Source organism: Palaemon carinicauda, chromosome 2 (assembly GCF_036898095.1).
Source record: "Palaemon carinicauda isolate YSFRI2023 chromosome 2, ASM3689809v2, whole genome shotgun sequence".
Taxonomy (NCBI): domain Eukaryota; kingdom Metazoa; phylum Arthropoda; class Malacostraca; order Decapoda; family Palaemonidae; genus Palaemon; species Palaemon carinicauda.
The window spans coordinates 45,450,781-45,470,441 of NC_090726.1; the positions used below are offsets into that span (position 1 = coordinate 45,450,781).

At 46.7% G+C, this 19,661-nt stretch overlaps 1 long non-coding RNA gene across 1 annotated transcript in view; it reads right to left on the bottom strand.

The window, feature by feature from the left end:
• Positions 1 to 19,661, bottom strand: part of LOC137617248 (uncharacterized) — a 100,107-nt gene that overhangs the window by 3,984 nt on the left and 76,462 nt on the right. The window contains exon 4 of the long non-coding RNA XR_011039594.1: positions 14,827 to 15,114. This is a non-coding gene — a long non-coding RNA (uncharacterized lncRNA). The remainder of the gene's footprint in view (positions 1 to 14,826; positions 15,115 to 19,661) is intronic.

The window sequence follows — 19,661 nt, forward strand, 5'->3', positions numbered from 1 at the left end:
CAAGGTAGTGGCCAGCAATGCCGAGGCCCCCCAACCTTTAAGGTGGAGTCAGCAGTAGACATCCTTAGTCAAGGCGTTTCAGACGGTAGAGCCTCTTCGGCCCCAGTCTGGTTCTCGCCAGCAGAAGCCTCCATGATGGAGAAAAATGTCGAGGGACTTAGTAAACGTCTCCTCTTGGCTGGACTGGTGGGCTTCCACTTTGGAAGGTGTACAAGCCTCCTTTGACCCCAAGGGCCCTGTCCAGCAAGGCCTACGGAGGGACCTCATTACCTCCGGGGGTAAAACCCTTAGGTTATTGACATATCAGTCTCTCGCACTAACAGCTAACTGGGTGCTCTGGAAGCGAGACACTGTTCTGGCGAAGGTGTCTTGGAAGGTACCAGACAGGGAGACACGAGCCATTCGCAGCTTTCCCCTGTGGGGAGAGTCTCTGTTTCTTCTGAAGGAACTAGAAGCCATAATGGAGAAGGTCTTGAAAAAGAAGGAGGCTAACGTCCCAAGACCTACGACTCCTAGGAGACCACCCTATAAGAGGTCCGTCTCAGATAGTGCCGCGACACCCCAAGCCTCTACCAGCACTACGAGGAGAGAAGCCCCCCGCTTCCTCCTGGTCCGCAACGCCTCAGCCCCCCCGCAGGGGAGCTCCAGCGCCCTCAAGCTCCTTCAGGTCGGGTTACTCCGCCTCTAGGAGAGGCAGATCAGGCCGCCCCTCTAGAAGAAGATAAGAGTGGGAGGCCCCCTATCCCCGCCCAACCCTCGGGTTGGAGGATGCCTCAGACGTCATTGGCAAGCATGGAAGGCCCAAGGAGCAGAACCTTGGACAGTGTCCGTACTAAAGGAGGGCTACAGACTTCCGTTCCTAACGGAACCACCCCCGCTTTTTCCAGCCAACCGGATAGAATGGCTAGATCCCAAAAGACCCGTTAAAGAGGACCGCCCTTCAAGAGGAGGTGTCGTCCATGCTAGAGAAGGGGGCCATGGAAGAAGTTCTTCTCCCAGGGCCAGGTTTCTACAGTCGCCTGTTCCTGGTGGAGAAAGCGACAGGGGGTGGAGACCGGTTATAGATCTGTCAGTTCTCAACAGGTTCGTCAAGAAGACGGACTTCAAAATGGACACTCAGAATTCAGTCCTGCTGTCCTTGAGGGAGAAAGATTATATGATGACCATCGACCCCAAGGACGCATACTTCCAGATTCCGATCCACACCTCGGGTCAGAAGTTCCTCCGGGTGAAATAGGGTTCCCAGATCCTGCAATTTAGTACCCTTTTCTTTGGTCTGTCAACAGCGCCCCAAGTGTTCACGAGAGTCTCCACGGCTGTCGCAGTGGGGGCTCACGAACGAGGCATCCGCCTTATCAGATACCTGGACGACTGGTGGCTTCTTTCCGCCTCAATGGTCCTCTTGGAGGAACAAGGGAGAAGTCTCCTTCAGTTTTGCAAGGATCTGGGGAGCGTAATCAACCCGAAGTAGTCAAATCTATCCCCATCCACCGGAATGAACTACTTGGGAATGACATTAAACATCATTCGGGGAAAATTTTCCCTTCGGAGGATAAGATAAGAAACCTCAGGCACATTAGTCAGCCGTTCCTGTAAGAACACCCCAGGAGGGCGAAAGACTGGCAGAGGCTGATAGGTCACCTGGTCTCATTGGAGAACCTAGTTCCCCAAGGGAGGGTAAGGCTCAGATCCATCCAATGGAATCTCAGGAACCTCTGGTGACAGACGGATTGAGTACTTCCAAACACGAGACCCTCCCTAGAATGGTGGCATTGCCAGTCGAACTCACTCAAGGGGACGACCTTCGGGACCGGCCCTTCCGAGTTACTACTGTTCACAGACGCCTCCAACCAGGGATGGGGAGCCCTTCTCCTCGACGAAACGGCACGAGAGACCTGGTTGGAAGGGGAGAGGCAACTCCACATCAATGTCCTGGAGTTGGAAGCAGTCCAGAAGGCGTGCCTACACTTCGCAAGTCTGCTAAAGGGAAACACCGTGGCGTGGATGTGCGACAACGCCATGGTAGTGGCATACATAAAGAAGCAGGGTACTTGTAATCGAAGGAGTTGTGCGATCTCACCATAGAGAGTCTAGATTGAGCGGAAGAAAATCAAGGTGATGTTAGCAAGGTTCATTCCCGGGAAAAAAAACGTTCTGGCCGACGGCCTCAGCAGAATGGGCCACATAGTAGGGACAGAATGGTCCCTTCTCCCAGGAATAGCCAAGCTCATCATTCAACGCTGGGGTTCCCCAGTGGTTGACCTCTTTGCAACAACCTCAACGCCCAACTCCCAGTCTATTGCTCCCCTGTACCAGACCCGAAAGCAGCCTTAGAAGACTCTTTTCAGCACAAGTGGGACAATCTGGATGTGTACGCCTTTCCCCCTTTCCACGTTGATAAGACAAGTGCTCAACAGAGTAAAGACGGCCCGAAACCTAAAGATGACTTTGGTAGCGCCCTGGTGGCCGGAGAGAGAGAGTGGTTCGCGGATCTAAAAGACCTATCGAGTCAACCGCTGTGGCCGCTGTCCGCCAGGTCAGACCTTCTGCACCAGCCTCACTTTCTCAAGCTCCACGACAGCCCACTCTCCCTACGTCTTCACGACTGAAGACTAAAGAGCGGCTCCTGAAGAAAGAAGGATATTCTTCCTCCACGGCTAAGAGAATGTCTCTATTCCTGAGAAAGTCGTCAGCCGCGGTCTACCAGACAAAATGGACCTCCGTCACGAAGTGGTGCTCTGAGAGGCACATTAGACCTCTTAAGGCCTCTGTCCCAGACATAGCAGATTTTCTGGTGTTTCTCAGGGACAAAGCAGGGATGTCAATCCCAGCCATAAAAGGGGTTCGGGCTGCCTTAGGCCAAGTCTTCCTCCTCAAGGGCATCGACCTGGGAGCCTCGAGACACATAGCGATGCTTGTCAAAAGCTTCGAGCAGTCTTGCCCCCCTCAGGCGGGAAAGGTGCCCCAGTGGGACTTAGACAAGGTCCGGAAGATGATGTGTCGTTCCCCCTTTGAACCCTTGAAGGATATCGTGGACAAAGATCTCACCCTCAAGGCCGTCTTCTTGCTGGCCTTGGCGTCCGCTAAGAGAGTGGGAGAGATCCATGGTTTGTCATTCGACGTCTCTTACTCCGACCAGGTATCAAAAACCTCTTAGTTTCCACAGGTGTTAATAGGAAGCAAGTTTCCAAGAACACCATTTCCTTCTGGCTGAGACAAGTCATCGCTAGAACCTATGAAGAGGATAAAATGGCAGTGGCAGGCACTCCCCGGCCCCATGACATCAGGGGTCTGAGCACCTCCTTGGCCTTTGAGAGAAACATGGCGGTAGGGCAGATCCTACAGGCAGGCACTTGGTCGCACCAGTCAACCTTTACTGCCCACTACCTCAAGGATTATTCAAGGAAATCCTTGGACGGGTTCTCCATTGGGACAGTCATTGCCTCCCTCCAGGCTGTGTAGTGGTAAGGCCAGAGGCTGTCCCCAACGATGAACACATTCTTCGCGACTACATCCGGAGGGAATCGTCAGAAGAATTTTTTAAGAGGTAAGTCTTAGATACAGTAATAGCGTAAGGTTGCAAGAGGTAAGTCTTAGATACAGTAATAGCGTAAGGTTGCGCAGTTACCCTCACTCCCGCACTCTGATAGGCCCCCGCATTCCATAGCCCTCTAGGCCCTACGTGCCGAGTCAAGTGTCAGAATAGCACTCCCGCCTCCTAAAGTATAAGTCTCCAAAAGAAAGTAGTTCTCGGTAAGTATTTTGTGTTGGAACAAATCAAAATTTTAAGTAATTTTTATTTTTCCTAACATACTTACCGAGAACTACTTTCGGGTAATGGCCCTCCCTTCCGTCCCTGAGTGCCATCCTTCCATTGCCAAGTTGGGCTATACAACGAACTTAATGAGGAGAATGACCCAGAGAAGCAGTGACCTGCCCTAATCCTGCCCTCGGGGCGCATTCCTTGGCGGCGGGGGTAGGCCTATGTAGAGAACGGAGTAGGGGGGTTACGGCGTGAAAAATGGAGTTTTTATGATAAAACAAAGTTTTGTGAATACTTACCTGGCAGTTATATATATATATAGCTGAGTCTCTGACTGCGGCAGAATTAAATCGAAAATCGCGGCAACCGCCTTGTGGTGGTTGTGTGGTTAGATGGTTAACAACCCTTACAGGGTGGTACTTGGAATCATTCCCATTTTCTGTTCCTCAGATTATCTTTGCCCGACCTGTCTCCTGAGGGGAGGTGGGTGGGCTTTAAAATATATATATAACTGCCAGGTAAGTATTCACAAAACTTTGTTTTATCATAAAAACTCCATTTTTATGAATAGAACTTACCTGGCAGTTATATATATATAGCTGATTCACACATTTGGAGGAGGGAAACAGACAGAAAAAACATAGTTGGGGAAACAACAAAAGAGTTGTAGGAGAACAAACACCTTGATTCCTTACCTGCTAAGGTAGCTGACTTCAAAGGTAACTGCCTCTAGAGTCGCTTTCCCTTAGGAGTGTTCAGCCAGGAGTAGACCCGCTATGCTGCCAACAACTCAATCGAGTCTGTCAAAGGGGTAGGACCAACAACTTGACTAGACTTCAGAAAACTACCTTCCCATATAAAAAAAACCTGCAACCTTACTAAAGCTAACCATCTAACCTTGCAGAAGTAGATATAAACTATCTATCTGGACTGAGGGAACCGTACCACAGGACGAGGACCTCAGACAACCATAAAAAAACACAAACCCATATACAAGTACATAAACTAAGGTTGAGTGGGGGTAGTAACTCCTTTGCCTAATACAGAAGCCGCAGCTACGTATGGGCCCAAGGTATAACACTTATCATAGTCCACTCTTACCTCTCTGAGGTAATGAGAAGCGAAGACAGAGTTGCTCCTCCAGAACGTTGCGTCCATGATCTGCTTAACTGACATATTTTTCCGGTATGCCAGCAAAGCAGCAATGGCCCTTACTTCGTGAGCCCGTACTTTTAACAGGGCGAAGTTTTCTTCCTCACAAAAGAGGTGGGCTTCCCTAATAGTTTCCCTCAGGAAAAAGGACAAAGCGTTCTTTGACAGGGGTTTTTGAGGATCCTTCACTGAACACCATAAGGAGTTGGAAGCACCCCTCATGCTCTTAGTGTGAGCCAAATACGCCTTGAGAGCCCTAACTGGGCAGAGGAGGCTTTCCTGTTCCTGACCTACTAGATCCGTGAGGTTAGGGACTTCAAAAGTCCTAGGCCAGGGTTTCGAAGGGTTCTCATTCTTGGCGAGAAAGTCGAACCTCAAGGAACAAACCGCTCCATTTAGGGTGAAGCCTACACGCTTCTCGATTGCCTGGACCTCGCTGATCCTCCTGGCAGTCGCTAGAGACAAAAGGAAGAGGGTTTTCTTAGTCACATCTCGCAGAGAAGCTTGCGAGATAGGCTCAAACTTCCTGGAGCACAGAAACTTTAGCACCACATCCAGGTTCCAAGAAGGGGGCCTTAAGTGCACCTGCTTCGTTGTCTCAAAAGACCTAATGAGGTCCTGCAAGTCCTTATTCTGAGATAACTCTAAGCCTCTATGCCTAAAGACGGTTGAGAGCATGCTCCTGTATCCTTTAATGGTAGATACAGCCAGCTTAGCATCCTGTCTGAGGTACAAAAGAAAGTCTGCAATCTGGCTCAGAGAGGTAGAGGACGAGGAAACCTTGCGCCTCCTGCACCAAGCTCTAAAGGTCTCCCACTTTGACTGGTAGACTCTTTGTGAAGAGATCCTCCTTGCTCTGGCAATAGCTTTCGCCGCTTGTGCCGAAAAGCCTCGAGATCTAACGAGCTTCTCGACAGTCTGAAGGCAGTCAGATTGAGAGCGAGGGGGTTTTGGTGAAATCTCTCGAAGTGGGGTTGTCTGAGAAGATCTGGACTTGCCGGGAGTCTTCTTGGAAAGTCCATCAGTAACCCTACCACTTCGGTGAACCATTCCCTCGCAGGCCAGAATGGAGCCACTAGGGTCATTCGTCCCGAATCGAGGAGAGCGAACTTCCTGACAACCAGATTGATTATCTTGAACGGGGGAAAGGCATACATGTCCAGCCCCGTCCAATCCATCAAGAAGGCGTCCACCGCAACAGCTTCCTCGTCCGGTACTAGGGAGCAGTAGTTCGGGATCCTCTTGTTTAGACCGGAGGCGCAAAGGTCTATTACTGGTCTGCCCCACAACTTCCAGAGGCTCCGACAGACATGCGGATTGAGAGTCCACTCTGTAGGAAGGACCTGTCCCCTCCTGCTGAGCATGTCTGCCCTGATGTTTCTTTGCCCTTGAACAAACCTTGTCAACAGCTGGGTCTCGTTCTCGTTCGCCCAGAGGAGAAGTTCTCTCGCAGTTGAGAACAGAGAGAGGGAGTGAGTTCCCCCTTGCTTCCTTATGTACGCGAGAGCTGTGGTGTTGTCGGAATTGATCTCCACAGTCTTTCCCGAGACCGAGGTTTTGAAGGCCTTGAGCCCTAACAAAATGGCCATCAACTCCTTCCTGTTGATATGCCAACTGACCTGACTCCCTTCCCAAATACCTGAGACCTCTTTGTTCCCTAGTGTTGCTCCCCAGCCTGACTCGGATGCATCTGAGAATAACACTAGGTCGGGGTTCTTCTTGAACAAGGAGATCCCTTTTTTCAACAGAGCTGGGTCCAGCCACCACATTAAAAGATCCTTGATCTCTGTCGGGATGGGAAAAGAAAAAGTGTCCTCCTGGATCTTCCTGTTCCAAACCTTTGCGAGGAAGTGTTGCAGAGGCCTTAGGTGCAGTCTCCCCAAAGGGACAAACTGCTCCAGGGAGGATAGCGTTCCCAGCAGACTCATCCACTCCTTCGCTGAGCATTCCTGCTTCCTCAAAAAGCCTTTGACTTTGTCCAGGCACCTGGTCTGCCTCTCCTGGGAGGGAGAAGCCTGAAAAAGAACTGAATTCAGAACTATCCCCAAATAGAGAATAGTCTGATTCGGCTCGGTCTGAGACTTCCCCCAGTTGACGATGAGTCCCAGGTCCTGAGTGATCATATAAGTTTTCATTAGGTCCTCCAGACATTTCTCTTTCGACTGTGACCGGATCAGCCAGTCGTCTAGATAGAAGGAGACCCTTATCCCCTCCTGGTGTAACCAGCCTGCCACATTCGCCATAAGTCTGGTGAAGACTTGGGGAGCTGTGCTGAGACCGAAGCAAAGTGCCCTGAACTGGAAGCACTTGCCCTGGAACACAAACCTCAGATATCTCCTCGAAGACGGATGAATGGGGACGTGAAAATAAGCGTCCTGTAGGTCGAGAGAAACCATCCAGTCTCCTGGACGAACTGCAGCCAGCACTGACTGAGCCGTCTCCATGGAGAACTTTGTTTTCTCCACGAAGGCATTCAGAGAGCTGACATCTAGGACTGGTCTCCATCCACCCGAGTTCTTGGGAACCAGAAACAGGCGATTGTAAAAGCCTGGTGAGGCGAGGTCTTGAACTGGCTCTATCGCTCCCTTGACCAACATCTGGTCGACTAGCTCCAGAAGAGCCTCTCGTTTCCCCGCGTCGGTGTACTGAGCCACTAAGGCCAGGGGAGAGTTTGAGAGAGGTGGTTTCTTTAAAAAGGGGATCTTGTAACCTTCCTTGATGACTGAGAGGGACCAGGTGTCCGCCCCTCTCCTTTCCCAAGACTGCCAAAAACGAGACAGTCTTGCCCCTACTGGTGTCTGGAGGACTTCCATCTCATTTTTTGGACCGAGGCCTAAACGCACCCCTGCTGGTCCTTGGCCCTGACTCTTGTCTTCTCCCCCTAAAATCCGCTCTCGAGGAGATCCTGCCCCGAAAGGGCTGTTGAAACTTCTTCTCCTCCTTCTTCAGAGGAGCAAGAGCAACAGGTAAGGTCTTTCTAGCCGACCGAGGCAAAAGGTCCTGAGTAGCCTTCTGAGCCAGAGAAAGGGATATATCTCTGACCAGAACTTCGGGAAAAAGATGACGAGAAAAAGGGGCGTAAAGCAGCTCCGACTTCTGGGCAACAGTCACAGATCTAGAGGTGAAGGAGCACAAAAGGGCCCTCTTCTTTAAGACCCCTGCTGAGAAAAGGGAAGCCAATTCATTAGCTCCATCCCTTAGAGCTTTGTCCATGCAGGACATGATACTCGACAGGTCCTTCTTGTCCTCCAGGAGTCCAGACTTCCTGGCCAGAGTCCCGAGAGACCAGTCCAGGAAGCTGAAAACCTCGAAAACCCTGAAAATTCCCATGACGAGGTGATCAAGCTCCGACATGGACCACATCACCTTGGCAGAGTTTAAAGCATGCCTTCTTGCCGAGTCCACAAGAGCCGAGAAGTCACCTTGGGAGGAGGAAGGCACTCCTAACCCCAAAGGTTCCCCTGTCTCATACCAAATACCGGCCTTGGAAGCGAGCCGGGACGGAGGAAAAGAAAAGGTGGTCTTGACAGCTTGTCTCCGTTCCTCCATCCAATCACCCACTTTAGCGAGAGCTTTCCTGGCCGAAATTGAAAGTTTCATTTTGATGAAGGCCGAAGGTTTAGTAGCTTTCTTCCAGGTAAATTGAGACTGAGGAGAACGAGGGGCCGAAGGTTGAAATTCCTCCCCATAAAGTTCCAAAAGAGAGCGAGAAAGAACCTTGTAATCGCTAGAAGAGTCGGCAGGTTTTTCTTCCTCTTCCGAAATATCTTCGAGGTCCTGCTCAAGGATAACATCCCGAAGAGTTGGGCTGCCAGCAGTCTGGCAGCGAGAGCTGTTTGAATCCTGGTGCCGAGCGCCGCTAACATCCAGTCGGCCAGAGGCGGTATCGTCACGATGACGAGCAGCAGTATCGTCACGATGACGAGCAGCAGTATCGTCACAATGACGAGAGGCAGTATCGTCACGATGACGAGAAACGGAAGCGTCCTGAAGATGCAGGCTGCCGTCGCCCTGAAAATGCAGACTGCATTCATCCTGTTTCCTAAGAAACGAAGCAGTAACGTCCGGGTGTTTCGAAAGGGAAACGGAATCGTCGCGGCGCCGAGAACGAGAGGCAGTATCGTCCTGGCGGCGGGAGGGGGGGAAGGAAATTCCTGGCAGCGTGCCGATGAGGAGGCTGCACGTTGTCGTACGGCCGACGAAGTGCGCAGAGGTTTCTTGGGAGAGATACTAAAAACTCTCTTAGAAGAAGATCTCTTAACAGGCAAAGAGACGTCCTTACGTCTGACGGACTGAGAAGGGTGGCTGAAAGCTTTAACTAACGATGAAAGTTGTTCCTGCATAACAACCATGAAAGCTTTAGCAACCTCCGCTGGCTCTCGCGGTGCCGAAGACGGCAGTTGTCGTACGGCTTGACTGGGAGCGCTGGCAGAAGAAGCAGGGAGTCTAGCAGGATTAACTGGGCTAAGGACTCTCTGTTTCGCCCTTTTAACAGGAACATCGAAAACGTCTTCCGAAGAATCAGGGTCTCTGCTACTCGAACCGGGAGAGGGAGAGCGAGACTGCACGTCCCGGTTCCACCCTCTCTTCATTGGTCTTGATTCGTAACGCCAATTACGTCTGGGAGAACTATCAGGCGAAGACACAAACGTATCCGACACGCCTTTCCTACGGCGGTCAAGAGCAGCCTGGGAGATCGCAACAGGACTGTCTGAGGGGACGACTGACCGAGGATAAGCACCTCTCACCCCCTTTCGGCTTTCGACGTACCTTCTCCCTTGGTCCTGGGAGCTTGGTAGAGGTCTAGACCTAGGGGTATGACAGATTCGATCAGTCGCCACCTCCACTGCACTTTCACAAGCACTAATTTCACCAACACCCTTACCTTTAAAGGCCTCCAACTGTGCTTTAATGGCCTCCAATTCAGCAGCTAATTTAGCATACCCAGGGTCATCCGTAGGCACAGGTCCTGTAGAAGGGGCAGGAGTTACTACATTTGGGGAAGGAATACCTTCCAAAGGGGTTACAAGCAAAGGGTCAATAGATAAATCTAAGCTAGGCTCACTAGCAGACTTTGACTCTGATTTAGCTCTTCTAACTCTATCAATCTCGAGTTTGCGCACATAGCGCTGCATAGCTAACCAATCATTATCACTTAAAACCTCGCATTCCTTGCACTTATTATCTAAAGCACATTCAAAACCCCTGCAACCCATACAGATAGTGTGAGGGTCAACCGAAAATTTCGGCAACCTCACCTTGCAAATATCATTTGCACAAACACGATAATGAATTTTCTCACATGATAATATAGGAAAAAAGACAAAAAACAAAAACAACACGATTGCCAAATCCCAACACAGTGTACTTCACCAAAAACGAAGTCCAAAAAGGCGATGAAGGGAAAGCGATCCGAAAAAACTCTGAAAGGCGGACCAACGATGTTGTCGATCCGGCCGGCAGAGATAATCTGAGGAACAGGAAATGGGAATGATTCCAAGTACCACCCTGTAAGGGTTGTTAACCATCTAACCACACAACCACCACAAGGCGGTTGCCGCGATTTTCGATTTAATTATGCCGCAGTCAGAGACTCAGCTATATATATATATAACTGCCAGGTAAGTTCTATTCATAAAAACCTTGGTCGAGAAAGCGAGATCACAAGCGACTCCAAAAGAAAGTAGTTCTCGGTAAGTATGTTAGGAAAAATAAAAATTACTTAAAATTTTTTATTTTTCTTCTACAGGATCGTGAAGTCCAATGACAACACGTGCAGGAAGAGACTAAAGTAACTGTGAAGAGAGCAGAAGTAAGTGAACAGGAATGCTGTCCAACAGCACTACAGTACTTTACTAACAATGGTAAATCAAAATCACAGTGCTGTCCACGCCACGAGACAAAAAATAAGGATCATGATCGGTCAGAAATAATTCTCTTGAACAATCTATACAGTAATTACTAATAGATCCAGGAAATATCACTAAAAGCACTATAACTCCAAATCAGAACAATCTGGCAAAAAGGGACCATCGTTTTAAATGGAGCAAAGCAGCCATTGGTTTATTATTGCCATTAGCTGCCAGATATATTTTTTAGGCCTTAAGTCTACTGGAAAAGGGGGAAAAAATGAAAATTTTTAGTTTAGGGTTAAACATGTTTTTAACGCAGTTGGAGATGCAACATGAACAGCAGGGAAGGTTCATAGAAATAAAAAGTTAATGATAAACCAAAAGCTTTAGTTACATAAAAAAATATTGCCTTCAATTACTTAAAAACCAAATTTTTGTATTAAATTTCCTTTTAATACTTTGACAAGCTAACTAAAAATAGTCAATTTTTTGTAAATATTTTGAAATAATTGAAAAAATTTCTATGTCTAAACAATACAGAATTATGGGGACATTTTCATACAAAAGGCAAATAATTATCTTTGCTTTGAGAAAGTACAAATATATAGTACCTTATATAGGAAGTATACAAATTTTGATGTAATTTGTATTTTCCTTAACAATACAAACCTGAAGTTCTTCACTAAAAAAAAAAAAAAAAAACTTGGGTGCGATGACAGCCAACATCGCGAGCAAACTGGGGTTGTAGCAGGAGACACCTTCAGCCCGCACACTCACTTGCTCAACCACTTTTGATTGCATGCAGTACTTACTGGGGGAAGGTGATGGCATGATAAGTATGTGTAAAAGAACAGGTTTGTATGGTTAGGAAAAATACAAATTACTTCTAAATTCGTCAATCTTCCAACACAAATACAAATCCACATTTTTTACAAGGAGACTCGCCAAAAGGTGGGTGGAAGCAGGATTGATACACATCCAAGTAGAGAACGCATTGGATGTGAATCTTGATCTCGTGAACCTGTTGGTTTGATAATTCCAGAGATCAACAGCCTGAGCAGTAATGGTCGGTGAGTGGGTAACTGCTCTATGATTAAAGGTTTGAGTATTATACAGTTTAACATATACACTGAAACCCTTGAACCTATGCCCCTCACTAGGAGAATGGGGACGTAAAGAAGTTTATATATGGGAATAATACATATAATCCGGCAACTCAAAAACAGAAGGGATCTTGCAGTTGTTGAAAGCCATCAGGGTTCTTGGCTGCTGTGCCCTATGGGAGTGGAAGATGAAGAAAATAAAAGAGCTGCTGTTCTTTTACATTCGCTGCAAACTGAGACCATAACATTTCCCTTTGACCGACTACTAATGAGCGACCACCATAGGACCTATGGAAAACGTGTTAAGGGATCCATGTCACATGTCTTGCAGATACAATAATGGGTGGTGAAGGTTGTCTGGCGCTTCCACACACCCACTTGCAATATCTGCGACAAGTTTCTCTTTAACAGCAGGGATGTGTTGATAACATTTATGTTGTGAGCTCTAGGTCCCCTTCCTTGGTGGCGAATGTATGAATCTAGAGCACGGTCGATGATCTGTCCGATCCAAGAGAAGATTGTGTTCTATGTTCCTTTTGACCCTGCCTGTACTGACAATTAGTTGCTTGACATATGGGCGAGCTCTGCTCATACATTTGAGGTATTGTAGTCCCTTAGTGCCCGCACAAAAGTAACAATTGATCCGTATCATCGTTTACAGCCTGTAGACTCGCTAAGCAGATGGACCCAAACCTAAAGTCTGCTACAGCCGGATTTTGAGTCTTGGCAATAAAATTGGGGGGACAAAACAGAGTAACTTGGCCACATCCCCTTGTATGGATAATGTGGTAGGAAAGGCCATGAAGTTTGCTCACTCTACGCAGAGGTGAGAGTGAGTTTGAAAACTGATTGGAGGGTCAAGTCCGGGTATGAGCTCAACTTAATGGTTCTTTCTTCAGGGAACAGAGGACTCTAACCATGTTCCGAGATGGAGGTCTCACTTCCGGCTGAGTTGCCCATAACTCATTCCTTAAGAGTAATAACAATTCTGCCAAAGAGGAAATAGGAACCCCTTTCAGTCTAAAGATCTGAGATAGCCTTTCACTGCTGAGACAGCATTAGTTTCTCCTCAAAGTTACAATAAAAACTCTGCAATCAGTGAAATAGTGGCTTCGAGAAGATTGAACCCCTTTCACGACACCAACCACAGAAGATGGCCCGCTTTGCCTGACTGACTGCGATAGAGGACTTTCCAAGGTATTTACAGTAGACGTCTTGTTCGTAAAAAGCTTCTATGAGTGAACATGGCAAGTAGTTAGATGGAGAGTGGTGCACTGGTGACCGGTGTCTGGCAGGAGACAGTCTAGGCAGAGGAAGAGATGGTGAACAGCAAGCTGGAGGGCTATGCACTGGCAAGAAGCACGCTTAAGAGCGGCGATCATGAGGTGACGAAAGATCACAAATTGGAGAGCAGTGAGCAGAGGTTGGGGTCCAGCAGGTGAGTGACGATCACAAGCAGGCAATCGACTATCAGCAGAGTGACGATCACGAGATGTTGAGTGATGATCACGAAATGTTGAGTGACGGCCACGAGCAGGAGAATGGCAAGAAGATCATTGGTCTCTGGAACTGAAGCGCTGCCTAACAGAGGGCAAGGGAGAACATCTGGGCCCGCAAAGAGGACTAAGGTCCCTGGAGGACAAAGAGATCCGAGGATGGCGTGGGTTTTCTTCGTCAACAGAAGGTCGGCATTGGGGATGTGAGCAGGTGCGTTGGTCTCGTCGGCGTGTAGGACTAGCAGGAGCATTAGAAGGCGAGAGGTGGGCCTTGTAGACAACAAGAGCATCAATCACTGCACCAGCTAGAGAAAGGACTTCTACTCCGGAGGACACTGGAGAAGGAACCCTCTGAGCCCCGTGCTGCAGAAGTTCTACCAAGATTTCCTTGGAAGGAGGCCCGGCAACACACAGTGACGGCCAAACCTACAACATCAGAAAGTGAAGACTAGCCCGGGGGCGGAGGCGAATTTGCTTCTCTAGGGAAAGCAGCAACGTCCCCGGATCTCCAAGGTTGCCTTAGTGTTAGCTGGTCTACGTTCCCACTCGACCGCTCCTCGGAGCTTCGTGAAGAGACCGGGGGATTAAGGAAGAAGACCGACATTTCTTAGCTCTTGAGGAAGACCCCGAAGGCAAAGAATCCCTCTTGGACTTCTTGTGCCGATGCCCAAATCTCCCTACGCTCCTCGCAGCGGCGTCCCCAGCAAGTCGGACATGAAAAATGGGGTCTGTCTAAACGGAGGACATGAAGTACTGCAGGAGCAGTCTTCAGGCCCTAGACAAGTCCGCACGATGACACAGAAGAAGGAACACACCAGAAAAGAAAAATAATCTGAAAAATCAAAGACCAAGGTCTTTTGAGGGACCAGAGAGCAAACATATCTTTTCTCCTCAAAGCCAAAAGAAAAAATTGGCTTGCATTCACTAGTGTACGAGTGAGAAGGGTAGCTCCCAACCCTAACTACCCCTCCATTAACTAGCGGGTTTGGTAGTTGCCACCTCGCTTAAAAGTCCTAATGGGTAATCTTCCAGCTTTGCAGAAAGATTATCCCTAATAAGTAGCGTAAGGTTTGTAATAGTGTCGGAACAAACTGACTTCCAACTGGGATCCCCCATAATTGTTTTTATAAGGGGAAATTAGGAACTAATGAACAGGTGGTCTGCCCCAATATTCATGGTCAAAAACTGATAAAACACAAGCTAGAGTGGGAGAAATATATGGTTCGTGTATTTGACTAAAAATTAAAGTGTATAGTTACCACACATAGCATACCTATCCAAATTTTAAAATCAACCACTGTGCAGTACTGTGCTACCATATCTATTACTATAAACAACCACAGAGAATCGTTACTGTACAGTATTGACTGTTTATTGTTGTTTAGGTATAAAGAAAAAAAAGATTAGAAGTAACAGCCAAAGGCTTGACGGTAGCTTTTTTACACTAAAAATTGCCTCACCTGATGTGCTATGAGATAGGTTGTAATTTTCCAGTGAAGTATATATTCTCCTTATACCATTCATTTTCAACTCATCAATGATCTTCATTACAGTTGCTTCTTAGAACACTATTTCGATTCATCCGATACTCCAGTTCTTTCCTGGGGGATTGTATAAATCCAAGGCAGCTATGTGACAAGATAAAATTCCATGACCAGTAGTTCTTCCAAATAGCACCATTCTGCCTTAAGAAAATAGTGCTTCTGTACTTTGGGCGGTCGTTACATCTAATGTCCTCATACCTGGCGCTGAAATACGAGAATTATATAAGATTGATTATTGGGTAAACTTTCTTTTCAGAATTATAGTTTTACAAGACTATAAATAAATAACTAGACGTTTTAACCTGCAAGAGCTCCCGTAAATATGCATTTATAACACATTGAGCTTGAAACCCTGACAACTTTTTTAATGTGTATCCTTACGACATAAAAGGCAAGAACATATTTTACTTTCACTTAACACAGGGTAAACCCTATGCACTACCTGACCCACAAGATATTTGCCATATACTGTAACTACACTGTACACTCATACGCAACAACTGAGCAGTGCTAAAACTGACTATTCCCCCCTCCCCCCCAACAAAATTTTTTTGATGAAACACTCACTTCTACAGTAAACAGCTTTGTGTGTTTCTATACATGATAATTGTTGATCCGCAGAGAAGGATTGGTTGATGTTTTATGATTCTACTCAATCAATCATCCCTTGCTTCAGGAACAAAGTTTCTTCTCTTCAGAGCGGCAGGCATCGTACCCGAGGGCTCGGTGATAGATGAAGGCAAGAGCATATTCCTAAATTCCCTCTGCCAATCATCCACTAGTGGAAGGGGCAGTGCCCTTTGTCCCCTCCACCCATGAGAGTGCTCTGTACCAGAAGGAGCATTTAGTGCCACATTTTAGTCCCGCAGGGAATGATAACATGGAATGTTACATCTATGATAGTAAGAGCATTCATGGTGGTCATGAGCCTTCAGTTCAGGGTGGTCAAGTGAAGTCTCTTGCTTTCACTGAAACATGGAGACGAGTAGGAAGCACGCACATTGTATAGTCTTGGAGCGAGGGAAGATCTAGTCTGACTGGCCTTGAAGCATAGGAAGAACTTAATACGTCACCATAGAACAATGAGAAAGAGGTGACGGGTACTCTGCTATTTGAACATAACGATAACCAAAGAGTAAGCATGATGAGTCTGAGTGTGTGGCCTTTACGTGTAGATTCCTAGCATGTAGGGGGTTGTTCACCAGGAGACTAAAGGTCTGCTCATGTTCATTGACTGTAGAGTCCAAGCCCATAAGTGTGGAGAGCTGTCAAGACTGTCTGCTCATGTACTCTTGCTGCTCGTATGAGGGAGGAGCACATTCACGACAATCCTTCTGCTGGGCTGCCATCTTCTTTGATGGTGATCTTGTGTCTCAGGAGCTGTCAGAAGGAGGACAGTCTCTTCAATCCCATCTTGTGTCTCAGGAGCTGTGAGAAGGAGGACAGAGTCTTTTATCCCAGAAGAGGATAAGAGTGCTTGGTCTCTTTATAAGACCAAATGATGGTATCAGGCACAAAAACACCTGTAAAAAATATTGTGCGTTCCTGGGTACAATCTTGGTACGTCCTGCTTCGAACCATTCACTGTTTGGTACAATCTTTTTTTACGTTCTCAACTACGTGGGGCGATTGTGGGAGAGACACTGCAACTTTGAGTCCCAGAGAGAGGGAGAGAAACTGTAAAGTCACGTGTATGCAATCCTCATCGGTCTTTTCCTAGACACCCTAGATGATGTCTTCAACTTTTTCTATAGATGTAGCAGCGAAGATTTTCTCACAAGGATGTGGCAAAGGAGAAGAAAAAACTAAGTTTTTCTTCTACAGGATCGTGAAGTCCATTGACAACACTTGTGCAGGAAGAGACTAAAGTAACTGTGAAGAGAGCAGAAGTACGTGAACCGGAATGTTGTCCAACAGTACTTTACTAACAAAGGTAAATCTAAATCACAGTGCTGTCCACGACACGAGACAAAAAATAAGGATCATGATCGGTCAGAAATAATTCTCTTGAACAATCTATACGGTAATTACTAATAGTTCCAGGAAATACTGCATCACTAAAAGCACTATACTGTAACTCCAAATTGGAACAATTTGGCAAATAGAGACCATCGTTTTAAATGGAGCAATGCAGCCATTGGTTTATTATTGCCATTAACTGCCAGATATATTTTTTAGGCCTTAAGTCTATTGGAAAAGGGGGAAAAAATTAAATTTTTTTAGTTTAGGGGTAAACATGTTTTTAACACAGTTGGAGATGCAACATGAACAGCAGGGAGGGTTCATAGAAATAAAATGTTAATGATAAACCAAAAAGCTTTAGTTACATAAAAAAATATTGCCTTCAATTACTTAAAAACCAAAATTTTCTATTAAATTTCATTTTAATACTTTGACAAGCTGCAACTAAAAATAGTCATTTTTTTATAAATATTTTGAAATACTTGAAAAAATTTCTACATCTAAACAATACAGAATTAGGGAAAATTTTCATACAAAAGCCAGATCATTATCTTTGCTTTGAGAAAGTACAAATATATAATACCTTATATAGGAAGTACAGTATACAAATTTTGATGTAATTTGTATTATTCTTAACAATACAAACCTGAAGTTCTTCACTAAAAATAGATTCAGTGTGAGCTGGTGTTCACGGGAGAAGAAAAAAAAAAAAAAAAAACCAACAAACAAACTTGGGTGAGATGACAGCCAACATCGCGGGCAAACGGGGGATGTAGCAGGAGACACCTTCAGCCTGCACACTCACTTGCTCAACCACTTTTGATTGCATGCAGTACTTACTGGGGGAAGGTGATATACTTATCATGCTGTGTAAAAGAACAGGTTTGTATAGTTAGGAAAAATGCAAATTACTTCTAAATTCGTCATTCTTCCAACACAAATACAAATCCATGTTCTTTTCAAGGAGACTCGCCAAAAGGTGGGTGGAAGCGGGATTGATACACATCCAAGTAGAAAACGCATTGCATGTGAATTTTGACACCTCGTGAACCTGTTGGTTTGATAATAACAGAGGTCAACAGCCTGAACAGTAATGGTCGGTGAGTGGGAAACTGCTCTATGATTAAAGGTTTGAGTATTACTGTATACAGTTTAACAAACACACTGAAACCCATGAACCTATGCCCCTCACTAGGAGAATGGGGACATGAAGTTTATACATGGGAATAATACATATAATCTGGCAACTCTAAAACAGATGGATCTTGCAGTTGTTGAAAGGCATCAGGGTTCTTGGCTGCTGTGCCCTATGGTAGTGGAAGATGAAAAAAAGAAAAGAGCTGCTGTTCTTTTACATTTGCCGCAAACCGAGACCATAACATTTGCCTTTGACCGACTACTAATGGTCCTGCAATGAAGCTAGACCACTTGCTAAGCGGCCACCATAGGACCTATGGAAAACATGTTAAGGGACCCATGAGTCATGTCTTGCAGATACAATAATGGGTGAAGGTTGTCTGGCGCTTTCACACGGCCACTTGCAATACCTGCGACAAGTTTCTCTTTAACGTCAGGGACGTGATAATGACATGGATCATCATGAGCTCTGGGTCGCCGCATTTGGTGGCGAATGTATGAATCTAGAGCACGGTCGATGATCTGTCCGATCCAAGAGAAGATTGTGTTCTATGTTCCTTTTGACCCTGCCTGTACTGACAAGAAGTTGCTTGACATATGGGCAAGCTCTGTTCATACACTTGAGGTATTGTAGTCCCTTAGTGCCCTCACAAAAAGTAACATTTGATCCGTATCATCGTTTACAGCCTGTAGACTCGCTAAGCAGATGGACCCAAACCGAGTAACTTGGCCACATCCCCTTGTATGGATGATGTGGTAAGAAAGGCCATGAAGTTTGCTCACTCTCTACGCAGAGGTGAGAGAAAGAGTATGAAATCCGACTGGAGGGTCAAGTCCCACTATGAGGCTCAACTCTTACGGTTCTTTTTTCAGAGAACAGAGGTCTCTAACCATGTTCCGAGATGGAGTCTTACTTCCGGCTGAGTTGCCCATAACTCATTCCTTATGAGCATTAACAATTCTGCCAAAGAGGAAATAGGAACCCCTTTCAGTCTAAAGATCTGAGATAGCCTGGTGATACTAAGCATTAGTTTTTCCTCGAAGTTACAATAAAAACTCTGCAATCAGTTGAATAGTGGCTCTGAGAAGAGTGAACCCCTTTCACGACACCAACCACAGAAGATGTCCCGCTTTGCCTGACTGACTGCGATAGAGGAATTTCCAGGGTATTTACGTCTTGTAGCAAAAAGCTTCTTTGAGTGAACATGGCAAGTAGCTAGATGGAGAGTGGTGCACTGGTAACCGGTGTCTGGCAGGAGACTGTTTAGAGAGAGGAAGAGATGGCGAACAGCAAGCTGGAGGGTTATGCACTGGCGAGAAGCAAGTTTAAGAGTGGCGATCATGAGGACTAGCATGAGCATTAGAAGACGAGGTGGGCCTTGTAGACAACAAGAGCGTCAATCACTGCACTAGCTAGAGAAAGGACATCTACTCCGGAGGACACCAGAGAAGGAACCCTCTGGGCCCCGCGGTGCAGAAGTTCTACCAAGATGTCCTTGGAAGGAGGCCCGGCAACACAGTGACGGCCAAACCTACAACATCAGAAGGTGAAGACTCATTCGGGGGCGGAGGCGAAGTTGCTTCTCTAGGGAAAGCAGCAACGTCCCTGGATCTCCAAAGTTGCCCTAGTGTTAGCTGGTCTACGTTCCCAC